Below are 20,360 nucleotides of genomic sequence, written 5' to 3'. Positions count from 1 at the left end.
CACCACCACCACCACCACCACCACCACCACCACCACCACCACCACCACCACCACCACCACCACCACCACCACCACCACCACCACCACCACCACCACCACCACCACCACCACCACCACCACCACCACCACCACCACCACCACCACCACCACCACCACCACCACCACCACCACCACCACCACCACCACCACCACCACCACCACCACCACCACCACCACCACCACCACCACCACCACCACCACCACCACCACCACCACCACCACCACCACCACCACCACCACCACCACCACCACCACCACCACCACCACCACCACCACCACCACCACCACCACCACCACCACCACCACCACCACCACCACCACCACCACCACCACCACCACCACCACCACCACCACCACCACCACCACCACCACCACCACCACCACCACCACCACCACCACGATATCTACCTGTTAGCGACCCCTGGCTTTACTGATCACACTATCTATCTGCTCGGGTTACAAGATGCTCCGAACCATATTGTTACATTGTAATTTATCATTACATTAGGAAGGTTAACTCATGGCTTACCAACTTTTATAAACTAACTTCAGAGAGAACACTGAGAGGAACGCACAGCAAAAGTTGTACGTAGGTCACACCCCTTTTCAGAGGCCACACCCCTTTTCCATGCTACAATAATAAGCCCCTATGTGTTGCTTCCACAGGATTAAGCTTCCTTTGTGCTCCCAGAGCGATTAGTCCCCTTTATGCCTGCAGAGTAATTAGCCTCCTTTGTGGCCACAAGTAATTAACCCCTTTGTGCCCCCAGAGTAAAAGGCCTCTGTGTTAAATTAGTTTGTCCAAGTAATTAATCCCAGTACATTCCGATTGAAGCAGATAACTTTCCATCTTTCAGCTCACCTGGTCATAAGGTGGGGCAGGTGAGGGGGGGGTAGTAATCCTTCTACTGGGATCCCCATAGTCAGCTGGTATTATAGGGAAATCTCAAGGGAAATTTTTTCCAGTAAGAAGCCCTTTGACGTGAACAGACTTGGTCTCCTGTTTTCCTCCAAAGCTGACATTCATACTGTCTTCATGCAAAGAGAACAGATTAAAAAGGTGGCCTGCCCCTTTAAGAAATTCCCTAGTATTTTCCACAAGCAGGTGAGGGATGTCACAACACTTTCCTATGTGCCATACGCCCTTATCTGTGATCGTTTTTCTACCCACGTGGCGTTATCAGGAAGAAAAAAGTTTCCATCCTCGTACAATAACAGAGTAAGTTGTGTAATTGTGAGCTGTGTAAATAAAGTTGTAAGGTCAGGCGGCGGTTAATGGTGTGCTGGTCAGCGGCAGATACGGCCTGAGCTCCCACAATCACAACACGTTGCACAACAGTGTTTTCTGGTGAAGCTTTGTGGGTGAAACACCGCAGTCCATCAGCTGTCGCCCACTTAGCGGCCATTAAAGAAGATTTATTGGTTTCGCTTATAATTTTCAACTTTGCTATTCAAAAGTGCAGATATTGCGTAGCACCTTCAATTAAAGGGACAGTCTCCTATAAATAAGATGTTCTAGAGGACACAGTAGAGTCTGCAAACTCCCCGGACTCATTTTTAAAGGGTAAGTCTGCTTTAGGGCACGTGGAGATAATGTAGGGGCAGTCACCGTCTGCGACCCCATTGTTGAGGCATTGCAAATAGACATTGATATGACTCAATTCTGGGGCCACTACAGGGGACACTATTACTACTGGGGCCACTAATGAGGGACACTATTACTACTGGGGCCACTAATGAGGGACATTATTACTACTGGGGCCACTACCAGGGTTACTATTACTACTGGGGCCACTAATGAGGGTCACTATTACTACTGGGGCCACTAATGAGGGACATTATTACTACTGGGGCCACTACCAGGGTTACTATTACTACTGGGGCCCCTAATGGGTCAGGATTGCTATTGTGGCCACTAAGGGAGACACTTACTATTGAGGCCACTACTGGAGGCACTATTACTCTCTCATTTCAGACAAGTCTCAATGGTTAAATATGTGTTGGGTGTCTTCTGTATTGGAGCTTTGAACGCCTGTAAAATGAGTGGGTGGTTTTCCCAGTGTTGATGCCATTTCACGTAGGCACCATAAAGGGTTGGGGCACCCCTGGCAACGTGATCCTTGATTGCGGGCAGGACCACAGTCGCATTTAAACCTTACTTTATATGCAGCCAAGATTTAGCTTATATCTGCACCAAGGCTGAGTGGTTGTTGGCTCCTTCCTGGCACCAAGGACGAGTGGTTGTTGGCCCCCTCGTGGCACCAAGGCAGATTGGTTGTTGGCCCCCTCCTGACACCAATTAATTAGGTACATGCCTCGACAAGCCCTTCTAAGCAACATTCCTGGACTGGGCCCCAAAATGTGCCATAATCAAGGCTGTCGAGCTGGTAGGCTGACAGTGGATACCCCCTTCTGGTAAGATGTTTTGCAGGTCAGACAAATTAATCGCATTTTATAACTGGGACTTTTCCCATCCACTTCCCAGCAATGAAAAGAGGAGCGAGCACGCCCAATGATGATGCATGAGCCTCTACTGACTTGGCACATGTACAGCCTGTCAGCTTGACCAGCCTTGACCACTGCTGGTAGGTGATGACCTCAGTAACCCCTTCACTGTTGCAGCATCTCTGCTTCCCAGTCCGTCACACAGCTGAAAAATATTTGCTGGATTGCTGTGCCGTGAGTCAGCAGGACGGAGATCCAGAGCTCTGGGATGCGATGCCAGAGAGGTGAGATATTAGAGGGAGGAGATATCAGAAACCTGAGATATCAGACAAGAGAGATATCAGCCTCCATGTATTAGAGCACAACAGATAAAGAGCCGACCTCAATGCACTTCCCTGATGTACAGTACAACTTCTGGAAGGAGAGGTCATGAATGCTGAAAGGTACTCATTGCTCTGCTCACTCAGCACATTGCCATTACAATATTGGGGCGCACATAGAAGGGGATGAAATTGGATTTTCTTCACATTTTTCCATTTGGTGTTGGCATCCTGTGGCCTCAATGACTGCAGTCGCCCTCTGCGGCCGCTTCCCACCAGATCCCCATAGATGTGTGGAGGGATTTGCCTCCATTCCTGGATGAACTTCAGATAGTGATGGGGGGATGATAGACGTATTGGGCGCACGGATACAGTGTTCTAGTTCATCCCAAAGATACTCGATGGGATTGAGGTCTGGACTTTGGGCTAATGAAGTTTGCAGACGTTCTGCTCCCCACACTGCGTGCCGTATGAGATGGCGCTCGGTCATGTTGGTGGAGACACTGCGCTGTACCAGAGTATTACCACAGGGCAGGTGATGCCACATTGTCCAGGATGTCTCTGTACCCATTGGTGTTGGGGGTGCACTTCATTATAACCAATGGCCCTTGTCCTTCCTATCTGATTTGCATATCCTCTTCGCCAGATAGCACAGGATTGGTTGGTGTCACAGTACTTTTGATACCATTTATATAAAACCACTGTAGCTCCACCAGTCCATGATCTTCAGTTGGCCTTGCTCCACCAGTCTACAGTCCTCCACCAGTCTACGGTCCTCCACCAGTCTACGGTCCTCCACCAGTCTACGGTCCTCCACCAGTCTACGGTCCTCCACCAGTCTACAGCCCTCCACCAGTCTGTGGTCTCCTACTGGTGTTGTTTACATTGCTGAAGCAATGACATGCCACAAATACTGGACTAGTAACACAAACCATCAGGGATGGCATTGGAGTAGTCGGGGATGTACAGGGTGAGTATGAGCTTTTGTGTTATGTCCTGGCTAAGGCAGCTGCCTGGAAAACCCCTTTAATTTCTCCCTGGAGTTTCCCTGCAGTTTCCAACCCTAATGAAATATTCATGCCATCTGCCAAGCCCGTGTCACAGTAGCAGAAGCCTTTTCCTCACATCAGCACTAACTGTAACCCGTGGAATGACCAGGAATATCGGCAAACAAGGAAATCTCTCCAGTCTGCCCTTATACTAGGAGCCGCTGGAGTGGTCGGCCCATCAAATAGCATTCGAGGGCTGAGATGATGAAGAGGCACAAAGACCTATGTAGATTAAATGGCAACCTAGTAACCAACTGACCAATGCACTGGGAAGGATGACACCACCGGCCTGTGGTGTCTCAGTCTTCCCTCACCCATTGCTTCTTGTAAAATTTCCATGACTTCCATTCACCTATCAGCTTCTCCATGCAGACAACGTCTTAGCACCAACCTGAAGGAGCTTTCTAGCCTCCTCAGCAGAGGACACCTGTCACATCTCATCTCGTCACCAGTAATGCAGTACGGTTCTAACATCCTCCAGCCCCGTCCCCCTGGTGTCCCCGGCAATCTCACATTTACCTGTGAAAGTAAAATTAATGTTTTGTGATATCGATGTAATAAAAATTGGCAGAGAAGAGAATATTGTCTCCGGTGTGACGGTAATAGATTTCCATCTCTCCTGAGGGGCCGGCGCCATCGCTATTGTCTCTTCCATTGGAAACCTGTCAGACTCACTGATGTTGTTATATCATTATATTGTTTTAATGGGTTACCGCTCACCGGGGAAAAATGGCTGTGACAGCCGCCGGGAGATGTGACACCTAATTTATTAGAGCTATTATAATCCATGTTTTACTTCGCACAACAAATCGGCTTACAGTTTATGGAGGTGATGATCGAGGCGCAGGAGTCTGAGAGGTAAGGACAGAATCCAAGGAACTCCCCATATATGTTTTCAGAGGACCTATAATGATAATAACTTGGGTCGTGAAGGGTGTAACTATCGGGGCGGAACAACAGGAGGTGCAGTGGTTGTGGTCACAAAAGGTGGCAAACATCCGCCATACTCTACTCGCCCCATGCCCGCTGCAGCAGCTCTGTCAGTGGGTGCACATTTTTTCGATAAGTGGGAGCAGATCTCACATCCCTTTCCAGCAATCCCAAACATGTTCAATGGGGTTACAGTCCAGAGAGTTTCAGTCCAAGGCAGTGTGGAGGATTCATTGTTGTGTTCCTCCAACCACTCCCTAGTGATTTGAGCTCAATGACACAGAGCGATGTCCTGGTGAAAGATGGCACTGTGGTCTGGAAAGACTTCCTGAAGATGTCGGTGCAGATGGTCAGCTAACAGGTCCCTGTAGTGTTCACCATTAAAGGATTTGGGTATGATGACCAACAGTCCTAGGCCATGCCAGGAAAACACTCCACGGACCATGACACTGCCACCACCGACCTGCTGAACTCCATCTCCGCACCCATGGGATATGGCTTCATGCCATTTACACCAGATGTGGACCCAGCCATCTGTATGGTTCAGAAGGAAATGGGACTCATCACTCCAGACAACCTTCTGCCATGTATCCAATATCTATTGACATCTTCCCTAAGCCCATGTGAGGCATTGTTGGCCAGTATGTGGGGTCTTCAGTGGTACCCTTGCCAGTCTTTAGTTATTGAACCCACTTGATGCAAGGAATGCCATAGGGCCATTGTGGAAATTTGTCTAACTTCCCCACTGTTGTACTTTTGGGTTAGTTGGTCCACTGCGGCCCGTCGTTACTGAAATATAAGACGTGCCACCCGACTCTCGCCTCTAGGATCAACCACATGTGGCCCGCTACTGTGTGACATCCTGTTGGATGTCTGTCCATGGTACAACCAGTCTTGGTACGTTTTTGATATTGTGGTTTCGGAACAGCCAACAAGTGCAACTGTTTTAGAAATACTGGCACCACCGCTCCGGGCACCAATTATTATCTGCCTGCGGTCAAACTCAGTCTAAAATGTTGCCTTCTGCTGCGCAGAGGAGAGGTCAGCGCATTATCTGAGAGCAGGTGTGACGTGACCTTCACGTGGCACTGTGCTACTGATCACAAGATGTCATGCCCTCTCAAAGCCGTTGTACAACGATTCTCCTCTGTGCCATCTTCTTGCCCAGGAGACTTGCCAAATCATCTAGTAGTGCGGGAAGTCTCTGCCTTTTTGCAGGAGCCTCCCAGGAATTCTGGGAGATTTTGGTAGTATAATTTAAAGTTGTGAAGGTGATTATAGTAACTAAGACCAAGTACTTGAAGATAGTTGGGGTCCTTGAGCCCTCACTCTTTATAGACATAATAGGCTACTAAGTCTTGGTACAAATCGCCCTTTCCAATCAAGCTCCCAGATACCATTACATGATCTGGCCAGCAGAGGTCTCCATTAGGTACAAGTCCCCTCCCCCGCAGAACACAGAAAAAAATGCAGACGAAGCTGGTGACGGGGGTTTGTCTGTCCACCAGAGGGCAGAGGAACGCTGAGAGGTGATGACGATCTGATTATGAATGTGAGTTACTGAATAGGTGGGGCTGTCGCTAAGTGATGTGGTGGTGGATATCAAAAGAGCAGCTTTCATAAATGAGTCAAAGAAACCTTTCACCTAGAAAAGCCGAAACACTAATTCACCCCCGGCGGGTATAAGAAGTTGTGCACGTGCTTAATATTGTACAGATAGTAACAGGTCAGGACTATGAAGTGTGTATATCACGAAGATGACATCATGGATGTGCTGAAAACTCTCCCTCCTCTCACTGCTCCTCATCCTCTTACTGCTACTTATCACCTACATACACACCACTGCTGTTCATAGGTCCCTTCTCACTGCTTCTACCACCTACCATTACTACATTACTCTCCATACCCCCCCCCATCTGCTACTCCTACTCTTCATGCTCACATCAGTGCGTATATCACTTTTCATACTTTATCATCTACAACCCCAATTCCAAAAAAGTTGGGACACTGTCTAAAATGTAAAGAAATAAAAAGAATACAATGATTTGGGAATCTCATCTAAGCAGATTGTATTCCCAATAGAACATATCAGAGGGGGAGGGGACATTTGTCCATTTCATTTTAAAAATTGATGGCAGCAACACATCCCACTAAAGTTCGGAACGGGGTAACAAAAGGCTGGAAATGTAAGTAGTACTAATGAAAAACAGCTGGAGGTCCAATGTTCTACTAAGTCACATGACTGTGTATAAAAATATCATGTTAGAGAGGCCGGGTCTCTCAAAAGTAAAGATGGTCAGAGGTTCACCAATTTGTGAGAAACTGCATCTAAAAATTGTGACAGAATTTCAGAAAAATGTTCCTCAATGTATAATTGTGAAGACTTTGACTATCCCACCATCTACAGAACATAATATCATCAAAAGATTCAGAGACTCTGGATAAATTCCTGTGCACAAGAGACAAAGCTGATGGTCAACATTGGCTGCTTGGGATCTATGGGCCCTCAGGCGGCGCTGCATTATAAACAGGCATGATTTTGTAATGGAAATCACTGCATGTGTCAGTGCTTGAACCCTGAACCTCCTGGGCTCCAGACAACAGCACTCCTTGCTGAGCTATCAGGCCTCTGGATGGCTCCTTTGCTGGACGTTAACCATGCTCATAATCCTGGTCTGTTCTGCTGTCCTGGCCCCACTTTGCTGCTTATTAGACTCATTATAAAAGCGAGACCCTGCCAATGCACCAGTTGGAGGGTGCCAGATCCAGGCTGCATGGTGGATGGGGGACAACAGACCTGCCCAATTTGTAGATCACCTAAATTGTTGCCAAAGAGGTGTGCGCTTGCGCATTGTCATGATGATTGTGGATGGCTTTCAGATTCCTTGATTTCCTCCTAAGGGCTTCTCTTAGCTTCTAGAGTGTCTCAATGTACCACTCACTGCTGATGGTATGGCCGTGTTCCAGAAATTCAAGGAGAATGACGCCCTTGTCATCCCAAATAAACAGTCACCATGATTTTCTGTGCTGATCACTGGCTCTTGAACTTCTTAGGCCTTGGAGAAGAGGTGTGCCGCCATTGCATGGACTGATTCTTCGTTTCAAGATCATAAAGATACGCCCATGTTTGATCCCGTCACCAGATAGGAAAAAAATGTGTCTTCATGGGCTTTGAATCCTTCAAGCAGATCGGAGCAGACTCCCAGCCTTCTCTCCTTCAAATCGGGTGTCAGCTGCTGAGGTACCCACTTTGCACACACTTTCTGATACCCTAAGTTTTCTACCATCTTCTGTATGGTAATGTAACCACAGCTCAGTTGTTTAACAAGCTCATGGATTGTGACACGTCTGTCCATGTGAATCAACTTATCCACTCGCTGATGATTGGTGTCAGTGGTCGCAGTTGATGGTCTCCCACTGCATGGTTTGTCTTCAATGCTGGTTTCCCCTCCTGTAAACTTCTTCATCCACCTGTGAACATTGCTCTTGTCAATGTTGTCATCTCTGCACACCCGTATAGAAGAAGAGTCACTCATACTACATGTGCAGTTTGAAGAATCTGCATCAGTTAATAAAGAAGTTATGATCACTTTTACATTATTTTTAGTATAGCCCTCGTACATCCATCAGAACAGCATGGCTTCACAGAAGAAGAGTCCAGGGTGAACTGGCTGCCTCCATTCCGGACCTTTCACCATATACTGCATCCATCACAACAGCATGGCTTCACAGGAGAAGAGCCCGGGATGAATTGGGCGCCTGCAGTCTGGACCTTTCATCATATATTGCATCCATCAGAACAGCATGGCTTCACAGGAGAAGAGTCCAGGGTGATGAACCGGCCGCCTGCAGTCCAGACCTTCCACCATATACTGCATCCATCACAACAGCATGGCTTCACAGAAGAAGAGTCCGGGGTGATGAACCGGCCGCCTGCAGTCCGGACCTTCCACCATATACTGCATCCATCAGAACACCATGGCTTCACAGAAGAAGAGTCCGGGGTGATGAAACGGCCACCTGCAGTCCAGACCTTCCACCATATACTGCATCCATCAGAACAGCATGGCTTCACAGAAGAAGAGTCCAGGATGAACCGTCCGCCTGCAGTCCGGACCTTTCACCATATACTGCATCCATCAGAACAGCATGGCTTCACAGAAGAAGAGTCCGGGGTGATGAACCGGCCGCCTGCAGTCCAGACCTTCCACCATATACTGCATCCATCAGAACAGCATGGCTTCACAGAAGAAGAGTCCGGGATGAACCGTCCGCCTGCAGTCCAGACCTTCCACCATATACTGCAGCCATCAGAACAGCATGGCTTCATAGGAGAAGAGTCCGGGTGATGAACCAGCCGCCTGCAGTCCAGACCTTCCACCATATACTGCATCCATCAGAACAGCATGGCTTCACAGAAGAAGAGTCCGGGATGAACCGTCCGCCTGCAGTCCAGACCTTCCACCATATACTGCAGCCATCAGAACAGCATGGCTTCACAGAAGAAGAGTCCGGGATGAACCGTCCGCCGGCAGTCCAGACCTTCCACCATATACTGCAGCCATCAGAACAGCATGGCTTCACAGGAGAAGAGTCCGGGTGATGAACCAGCCGCCTGCAGTCCAGACCTTCCACCATATACTGCATCCATCAGAACAGCATGGCTTCACAGAAGAAGAGTCCGGGATGAACCGTCCGCCTGCAGTCCAGACCTTCCACCATATACTGCAGCCATCAGAATAGCATGGCTTCACAGGAGAAGAGTCCGGGTGATGAACCAGCCGCCTGCAGTCCAGACCTTCCACCATATACTGCATCCATCAGAACAACATGGCTTCACAGAAGAAGAGTCCGGGATGAACCGTCCGCCTGCAGTCCAGACCTTCCACCATATACTGCAGCCATCACAACAGCATGGCTGCACAGAAGAAGAGTCCGGGATGAACTAGCCGCCTGCAGGCTGGACCTTCCACCATATACTGCATCCATCAGAACAACATGGCTTTACAGGAGAAGAGTCCGGGATGAACCGTCCGCCTGCAGTCCAGACCTTTCACCATATACTGCATCCATCACAACAGCATGGCTTCACAGGAGAAGAGTCCGGGATGATGAACCGGCCGCCTGCAGTCCAGACCTTTCACCATATACTGCATCCATCACAACAGCGTGGCTTCACAGGAGAAGAGTCCGGGTGATGAAACGGCCGCCTGCAGTCCAGACCTTTCACCATATACTGCATCCATCACAACAGCATGGCTTCACAGGAGAAGACTCCGGGTGATGAACCGGCCACCTGCAGTCCAGACCTTCCACCATATACTGCAGCCATCAGAACAGCATGGCTTCACAGGAGAAGACTCCGGGGTGATGAACCGGCCGCCTGCAGTCCAGACCTTTTACCATATACTGCATCCATCACAACAGCATGGCTTCACAGGAGAAGACTCCAGGGTGATGAACCGGCCGCCTGCAGTCCAGACCTTTCACCATATACTGCATCCATCACAACAGCATGGCTTCACAGAAGAAGAGTCCGGGGTGATGAACCGGCCACCTGCAGTCCAGACCTTTCACCATATACTGCATCCATCACAACAGCATGGCTTCACAGAAGAAGAGTCCGGGATGATGAACCGGCCGCCTGCAGTCCGGACCTTTCACCATATACTGCATCCATCAGAACAGCATGGCTTCACAGGAGAAGAGTCCGGGGTGATGAACCGGCCGCCTGCAGTCCGGACCTTCCACCAAGAGAAGACATTGGGTGCATTATGAAACAAACAAATCCGGCAAAGATGACCGAGGACTGCGGAGCCGCCAGAATCCTCCATCAGACAAGAATGGGACAACATTCCTTAACCAAAACTTCAGCTATTGGTCTCTTCACTTTTTACATAGTGGTAGACAACGGCCCCGTCCAACTTTTGTCAAATATGTTACTGCCATCAATTTTTAAAGAAGTTAACTTCTTTAAATTAAATGGCAAATGTCTCCCTTCCCCTCCTGATGAGTTCCATGTTCTGCTGTGAACTAAATATTGTTAGATGAGATTTCCAAAATAATTCTATCCTTTCTTTCTTTGCATTTATTTACATGTTACACCACATCCCAACTTTTTTGGAATTGGGGTTGTACTCCTACTACTCTTTATACTCCACCATTTACTACCCCTGCTCTACATGGTTTTCCACCACTACCATTCATATTCCACCATCTCCTGACTCTTCATGCTTAACCATATGCTGCTATCACTCTTCATACCTTACTATCTACTGCTTCTCCTAATCTCCCATGTACTGCCACTACTCTTCATACTCTACCGTATACTTCTATTATGCATCATGCTCAACCACTGCTACTCTTCACACACTACAACTACCACTACTCTTCATACTTCATCACAGACTGCCACTAGTCTTCATACTTTCTCATCTGCTCCCAATACTTTTCATACTCAGCCATATACTTCCATTACTCTTCATACACTGCCAGCTACTGCAGCTACTTTTCATACTCTACCCGCTACTTCTATTGACTCCAGTCTTCATATTCCACCATATACTGCCACTACTCTTCATACTCTGCCATCTAGTGCCAATACTCTTCATACCATATACTCCCATCACTCTTCATATCCAAACCTGTATTTTCTTTAACCTTCATACTGTATCATATACTACCACTACTCTTCATACTCTACTATATATTGCCATTATACTTCATACTCACTACTCTAAATTATCCGCTGCTCCTACTCTTCATCCTCTGACATATACCCCCATTACTCTTCATACGATACATTATACTGTTACTACATTGCTATTCATGTTCCACCTGATAATGTCTCTAGTCTTCATTTTCCACTTCATCTCCTATTCCTTCCATCTGAGTTTAAAATGACAACCAAATCTTAATCATTACAGCTTTCATGTGCAGGTATCCGCTGCGCCGGTCACATGACTCATGAGGGACGATATTAGAGATGGGGGGGCGATTATTATATAATAGCGCTCACATCACATGGAGGTTTATAGAGCAAAACTGTGAAAAATATATTAAAGACCTATCATAAAATTCTGCTTATGTTTCCGTGAAACCGCAAATCCAGATACAAAATATTCCACCCACCACTTAGATTATGTAAGAATGTCTGTCTGCAAGACGTCTTCCTGACCGCAGCCCTACGGGGAAGGTACTGCCGCTTTGGAGGTCATGGTTACTTATAACGCTCTTCTTGATGGCGGTGTTTTCTAAGTTACGTCTTTCCTCCATACATACGGACAGGTATTCTTTCCACGGCTATTCTTTGCACAATGCAGGACCGGAAGGAAGATGACATTTTCTAGACAGATGGTATGCAGTCCCATAATAACTCAGAGACGTTCCAGATCGCATGTCCTTTATCAAGCAGCCTGTTTCCGCGAATTACTAAAGTGGTTGCTTCTTGTCTTTTGTGGGGTTGTCTATCATTATGTACGGAGCCCCCTCCACCCCTCCCCCGTTCCCGCTCCAAGGTAAAAGTCTTTGGCATCAGTGTTTTCTCATGGCGATATCGCGATTTTGTGTTGCTACAAAGTCGCATGACTTTATTGGACCACGTGCGTGGATTTTCAGGGGGGTGAAGGCTTGAAATATAAGCCCTACTTCAAAAATAAATCCTAGCTGCATAAAAAAAAAAGAATACATCACCTCTCTGGCGCTGTCATCTCCCTAATGTCTTCCTTGAAGCTCCCGGCAGTTGATTGAAGTTCTCCTGCAGAGCTTCCTGGTCAGGAATTTGAAAATCCCGCCTTCAGAAGGATCTAGCTCTGATTGTTTCTTGAGCGCTGGCTCAGCCAATCAGAGTCAGCACTCGATGAACCAATCACAGTTATTCAATGATTGGCTCTGATTGGCTGTAGGATTTCCTATTGTAAAAGTTGCATCGCATGAAAACCACGTTTTTGTGTGATGTGATGCAACAAAAAGGAAGATTCCATAAGGAAACATGGGCTACAGAAAAAAAAACACAAATCGTGCCTATATAGAGCATGCTGCGATTTTGTAGTCTTGCAATGTCGTAGGCTACAAGACATCGCTCGTGTGGAGGAACCCGTAGGAAAGCAGGGGCTCCACATACATGCGATTTGTAGTATTGTTGCATTGTGACAAAATCAGCCGTGTGGAAGCGTTACATATGTGATGATATCATATATGTGCATTTTTTTAATTTTCCCCAGAGAATTTAAACAAAGAGGGGAAGTGTGCAAAAAAAAGTATTTTTTACTATTTTTTCACATTTTTTTAAAATTATTATTGTTTTTTACATTGTTATGTTCCTGTACGGGATTTAAACCTGCAGCACTATGATCGCATTGATTGTAGTACCTCTAAACCGCAATGCATTATCACTCCTCATATCAATCCCAGGCCACTGCAGACCCGGATGCCATTGGCAACCTATCGGCCCTCCGTGATTACACGGCGGCTGGACGATGACATCAGAGAGGGAGTGCCTTCCCTCTGTGAATCTTTAACATAATCGTGGCATGTAAGGGGTTACTAGTGGGAATTGGTGTTCCCCCCAATCCCCACCGTTGTAGAGGTAGGTTGTCACAGCTGGCTCCTGCTGTGGATGTTGCGGGTTCAGCTTCTGCGATGCTGGAGTGGAGGCCCAGTGGAAAGGTGAGTAATGGCTATTTTAGTTTCTAGCTTTTTCCTTCCCTGGGGCAACTTTTTTAAGAGTTGGAAAACTCTTTTAAAAGTAAAATCTAGATGCAGCATTTTGGGGCAAAAAAAGGCGCAAATAAAGAAACCACCATGAATATGTTTTTTTTCTCCAATACAGGGGCAGATTTACTAATATGGTCTAACAACTAGAGAGAGCGAACAACAGCTGTGCTGCATGATAAATGTGTCAGGTCTTCATACCTTCTATTAGTTGGCTAAGTTTACACCAAAAATTGCGCAAAACTTTAGCAAACAATGTCACATTTAGGCCGTGTTCTCTTTTCAATTAAGGAACGCCCCTTTGTTGGTGAGTCATAAAAAGTGTCAGAAAATGTTTAAAACAGGCGGTAATTGTGGAGCGCGTCATGATCAGTTTCCTGGCGTAATTTTCTCTAGAAAACCAATGAATTTCCAACAGTAAGTCTAGCTTGGATACAACATGGGATAAGGGTGGGCATGGAGGCTCTAGTACCCTGTTGTACAACCTTTATCTTGGATACAAGATGGGATACGGACGGGCATGAAGGTTCTAGTACCCTATTCTTATGCCTCTAGCTTGGATACAAGATGTGATATGGGGGGCATAGAGGCTCTAGTACCTTGTTGGGCCACCTCTAGCTTGGAACAAAATGTGATATTGGGGGCATGGAGGCTCTAGTACCCTGTTGTACTGCTTCTAGCTTAGATACAAGATGAGACATGGTCAGGCTTGAAGGCTCTAGTACCCTGTTGTGCCACCTCTAGCTTGGATACAAGATGCGATACGGGCGGGCATGGAGGCTCTAGTACACTGTTATACCACCTGTAGCTTGGATACAAGATGTGATGTGAGTGGGCATGGAGGCTCTGTTACCCTCTTGCACTGCCTCTAGCTTGGATACAAGATGTGATACGGGTAGGTATGGAGGCTCTACTACCCTTTTCAGCCACCTCTAGCTTGGATACAGGATGTGATGCGGGTGGGCAGAATTGATGCAGAATGCACCCTAACCCACTCTGTTACTTGTCAATCACCCCTAGCTAGGACTGGGATTGGGTAGAAGGATTCCCCTAAGCTAAGGATTGGTTAATGGGGAGAGTATAAAAGACAGGTAATGGGTGGGGTTAGTCAGTCTAAGTCTCAGTATGTGTCTGGAGTCAGACAGAGAGGGAGAATGGCTGAGTGAAGAGGAAGAGTCCAGCTTAGGCTAACCTAGTGTGGTTCAGGCCCGGTCTGGAGAGGAGAAGTCCAGACATGGAGTAAGCCAAGTCATGGAGTGCAGGATGACTCAGAGGAGTCTTCATCACCCTGGGCCAGAAAGTCTCTGGCTGCTGCCGCCCCATTGAAAGCAATAGGATAAAGGCAACCCTGGGAGCGCTATTTTTCGGGGGGTGGGGGGTGGGCTTGAAATATAAGGAAAATCAGCTGTCATTCAATGGCTGAGCGCTGTCTCTGATTGATCACAGCGCTCAGCCAATCAGAGGCAGCACTTTTTTGGAGGCGGGGATTTTTAAATCCCCGGCCACCAGAATACAGAAGAAGACTGACAGGGACAGGGAGAGGAGCCGGACAGCGCTTCTAGGCGAGTTACATATTTTTTTCCACAAATAAGGGTGACTACCCACTACAGTTTTTTTTCACTGCGAAATTCACAGCGTTTTTTTTTTCTGCAAGGGTCTATGGGACTTGTAATGTTAAAATCGTGATCGCAAAAAACCACGATTTTGCGGTAAATTGCGATTGTGCGTGATCGCGATTTTAACATTACAAGTCCCATAGACCCCTGCAGGAAAAAAAACGCTGCGAATTTCGCAGTGAAAAAAAACTGTAGTGGGTAGTCACCCTAAGGATGATTTTCGGGGGAAGGGCTTATATTGCTCTCAATGGGGCAGCAGCAGCCCTGGCCCCACTGAAAGCAATGGGATAGCATCACTGTCCTCTGCCACAGCTCTGAGAGCTGTGATAGGGGATTCTTTCATACCTGCGGGGGGTCCTATCATCACAGAACACTGTGACAATGCTGTCGCAGTGTTCAGTGATGAGGGCACCTTCGTAGAGCAGCTGCACCAGTGAACGGGCATCTGAAACTTTGCCCGTTGAAGGCGTGCACACACTATTTTGCGCACATGTAAAAAAAAGTACGCAGCTTCGGTCACGCGCGTTTTGCACATCCGTGGAGTGCTCTTTATTTTGCACACATAGGAGCGAAAGCAAAATTGCTCATCTGACCGAACCTTTAGGTCCAAAATAGGTCACGTCACTACGGGGTTAAGAGAGGGGATGGGAGTATGTGAGCCCTATGTTCAAAGGAAGGAGCAGGTTGGTGACCCCTCGCGGCAACAGGAGCAAGTGAATGGTGACAGAAACGCGCCATGTTTACCAATGATTATTTCCTGTATGTCCGTGCGGAGGTATATGTAGCTCTATGGGCACCACTATGCCGTAACTGTCAGAATGAGCGAGGTAACGCCTAGCAACCAATTAGACAACATGAAATAACAATCCATCAAAACGCGACCGTCTGCCAACTAAATCGCTCATTTGACTTCAGAACAAAACCACAAACCTGCCCTAATTAGGGGACTGACAATACGGTGCAGAGGATGAGCGCTCCTGCCTGCCTCTTGATTAGGTTTTGTTTGCCTCCCTAACAGCGGAGCGTGAAATGTGTGAGTCACTTGACAAGAGCCTGTGTGCACTTGTTTATTGCGAGCACAGCCATCACCGGAGGTGACACGGATCCGTCTGCAAGACACACAATAAATGGACTTTTTAGAAACAAATCCTGAAGTTTCTCCCACGCGTTTCGCTAACTTTTCCGTTTTTTTTCTCAACCACAAAATGAAAGAAAAAATACAAAATAAGTTAAAACAAAATTGTAATTGAATGAAAGCCGCTTGTTCTCGGTGCAGGAGGTTCAGAACAAATTGCTGCATTAGTCATTTTATATGGAACAACTTTCAGAGCCTCAGCAGCGCGTTCTCCTTCCAGGAAGATTCCTCCGAGTTCACAAAGATACTATGCAAATGAGTGAGACATCTCTGCACTCACATGACCCCGCACTACCAGATCTGATGAACACTACGCCTAACGAGGTCATTTGTTATGGGGCCCCATAAAGATTAACGAGGCTGACCCTTTATAATACTCACTCATCATAAGAGGGAAGCGAGTTCATAATCACAGCAGAGATAACGTAATTACAGGAGAGCTGCGCAGAGCCGAGGTCACGGCGGCCAAACACACAACAGCTGAAAGCAAACTCTGATGACGTCACTGGGAAAAACAGAGAATTTTATTTTAAAAAAATCTGTTTTATATTTTTTACCAAAAGTTTTGTTTTTACTAATTTTTAAAAATATTCCAACTTTTTAAAATTCACCTGCGTTTTGATGCGTTTATTTTCTAGTTTTCCATTTTAAAAAATTCAGAAACTTCTACCTCATTGTTTTTTTTTTTTCATTCCTCTGGATCGACATTGGGGGCTGAACTGGATGCACATGTGTCTTTTTTCAGCCTATATTACTATATGCCCATGGGTACCGTGGGGCCGGTGGCACCATCAAAAGGCTCCTGCATGAGTTACAGGCAGATAGATCTCTGGCCAGCAACTCAGGTTGGGCAAGGAGGGCCCAATATATCCAGGCCATTCAAGACTTAAAGGCACCCAGGTGGAGAGAAGGGCAGCCATCTTTAAGGGTTCAGGTCCCTTTGCAGAAAAACTGGTGAATGATGACCGGTTTGTAGGGTCTCAGCTGGGTCTGGCTGAGGTCTGTATTGAGACCAAGGACCCAGTGTCCAACATGGAGCAGGCCTCTGTTGAATAAACTGCAGACAGTGGAAAGTCAGCAGACCCTGCACAGTGAGCTTCCAGCCGGGCAAGCTACCATCATTTCAAACTCAGACTCCTCTGGATAAAATGGCAAGGACAGTGGCCGGGAGGAAGACTAATGGCATACATAAAGCACCTAGAATACCCTAGAGCCTCTCTGTTTTGGGAATGACCTCCCTGAATGGAAATCCTGGGCTAAAAACAAGAAAAAATGTGGCAAAAGATCACCCAGCGGAGTACAGGTACATCAACCTCCCGGGGCAAGCCTCTGAACCGGGAAGAGAGGTAGCTGCATGGGTAGCCCACTTGTCCAACCAAGCCTGGACCCTGCTAATGTGGAACAGGAAGCTGTGGGTGCAGCTGGAGGGCCTGTTTCCCAAATTCTTTTGACAAGATTACATTTAGTATGGTGGCAGGAGGCGAGGTCAAAGGCCATCCCATATGTGCGACTGGAAGTCCTGTTTCCTGTGTTACTAGAGGGGGGCTAATGGCTTGGAGGAGGCTATTTTTAAGAAACCAACTCTGAGTTGGACCCCTACAGGCATGGGGGGAGTTACCAGAGACCTTCCGAGCCACCAAGTGAAGGTAAGAATGTAAGGGGGTATGGATGTCTCAGTTTCAGACTTCAACAGATAGGAAGGAGAAGGAGAGTAAGAGGAAAGCCATCCAAATTGATCACCAATGATGGCCGCACTCCCAATGTTGACGCTGACATCCATGAATTGTTGCCAGCATTAAGTCAGATACGGCTAGGTTTGCAGCCTTTGAAGCTGACGTTTTATTTTTGCAAGAGACCAGGCTGACGGATTTGTCGGCCATATACAAAGCCAAGCGTGAGTGGAGATGTGGAGCCTCCTATTGGTCTCTTGCAGCCGAGCCCTATAGTGGGGTGGTGGTCTTTTTAAGACCTCACAGGTAGAATGTAGACAGGTTTTCGAGTGCAAATAGGGAGCTGACTGATCTTGGATATTCTCATGGGAGGTTAAGGGTTGTGTCTTATCAATAGCTAAGAGCCCCAGTAAAAGTGGGGGCGCAAAGACCTCTTTATGAGCATTAAGTCTTACCTTTTTACAAGCCAGCAAGTGGTCTTGGGAGGAGACCTTAATAATGCCACGAGGCTCTGTGATAGAGGAGGTCCCAATGACCAGCTCGACTATGATAACATTGCATTAAATAGCATAGTTAGTGAGGCACGCCTTGTGGGTTTTCACGTTTGGCACACCCCAAGATGCATGGGGTTCACTTACTTCGAAAGTAGTAATTGTAGTTCTAGGATAGATAGGTTTTATTTAATGGAAGAAGCTGTCTCTTCATAATTATTGGTGGTGGAGGTGGAGTTTTCTGATGACTGATTCTTTTTTCTCTGAATGTCACAGAGACCCCTCGGATGGGCAAAGGTTTATGGAAGCTGAATTTATCAATCCTGGAAGAAGTGGAAATAAGACGGTCCTTTGAGGACTTTCTTCAGAGCCAGGAACCTCTACTGGGCCTAAGCAGCAGTAAGTCAGAGTGGTGGGAGATGTTCAAACATTCTCCAACCTCAGAAGCCTGAACAGAAAGCATACGAGCCTGAGGAGGAAACTCCCGCATTTGGTCTTGACTGGGTGAAGCCGTGAGGAGGTCTCCAGTGTGGAATTCTTGCTGAAGAGATGTCGGTATGATAGACACTCATCTTTAGTTTTTGAGAGGGATTTTGGGAGGAATCACTCGCCTGACCCCTACAGGAATTATAAGATGTCAGTGAGATGTAAATTGGTCAAGGCTCTGTTAGACTATACGGAGTGCCAGAAAAGGTCAATAGCAGGGATCCTGGACATTGCTTGGGTAGAATCTGGGCTTTCCTGGCAGAAACCATTCCTGAACCAGGAGTAGATCCCTCTCTTGATGTTTTGATAGAAGCAATTACAGAAGAGGAAGTTGGACTGGCGATTGATGGCTTAGGTCCAGATTGCCAGGTCCTGATAGCTTAACATCCAAGTTTTATAATGCCTTTAAGGAAGTTTTGGTTCTCCTTTTAACTGAGGTTTTTAATGAATACTTATCCCTTGCATTTTGCCTGAGCCAATGAGGAGGTCAGCCCTAATTATTCTGTCAAAAGGTAAAGATCCTTTCCGTATTGAGAAATGGTGTCCCATAGCGCTCCTCAATACCGACAGAGAGATTCTGGCCAGAGTGCTTTTCAGTAGGTTGGTGAAATTTGTGTCCCAGCTCCTTTCTGGGGCTCATGGTTGGCCATCCTTTTGGGGTCGGATTTGGTGTCCACCAGGTATGCTCTCTGAGTCCTTTGCTTTACATGTTCGCTGTTGGTCCCTTCCTCCAAAGGGTAGACGGGGGACCATTGGCAGGCATGAGGATGGACCTGGAGGGGATGGGCTCAGCCTTGAGGACACTGGTACATGCTGATGATGTTACTATCCTATTCTCCAATGAAAAGGAGGCCAGGTGGGTGATGTCAGAAGTTGTCCGCTACTCTGAGGTCTCCTGGTCAAAGATTAATTGAGAAAAGTGTGAGAGTCTCTGGCTGGGAAGGGGAGATCCTGATTTTAATCTTCCAGACGCTCTCCCAGAACCCCAGGATTCCGCTATGATTTTAGGCATCGAATTCGACCAAGGAAATCATCCAGAGAAAAACTGGGAAGGCAGATTGAGGAATGCCGCTCAAAAGGTGGATCGATGGAAAGGGTGGTCTTTGACCCTGAGAGAAAGGGTTTATTTGATCAAGACTTACCTGCTCCCTTTGCCAATATACCTGGGAAGTGTCTGCATTTTGCCCGAACCTCTTTGGTCACGGGTCTACAGCCTGTTCTTGCAGCTGTTATGGGGGAATAGGTTGAACCCAGTCAAGAGGGAGGTTACTTACCATACGAGGAGACTAGGCGGGTTGGGTATGGTCAACCCAGTGGTATTCCTCGTGAATATATTTTTGAAAGTTAATATCGCAAATCTCTGGAAAGAGAGCGCTGCTCCGGGGTCTCCTCCTGTAAGGGATGGTTGCAGCCTTTTTTTCAGGAGTGGTTTTATACCAATGGCGACTGACTATGTGAGAAATCAGA

Source organism: Eleutherodactylus coqui, chromosome 13 (genome assembly GCF_035609145.1).
Source record: "Eleutherodactylus coqui strain aEleCoq1 chromosome 13, aEleCoq1.hap1, whole genome shotgun sequence".
NCBI lineage: Eukaryota > Metazoa > Chordata > Amphibia > Anura > Eleutherodactylidae > Eleutherodactylus > Eleutherodactylus coqui.
This window is presented reverse-complemented; position numbering follows the sequence as displayed.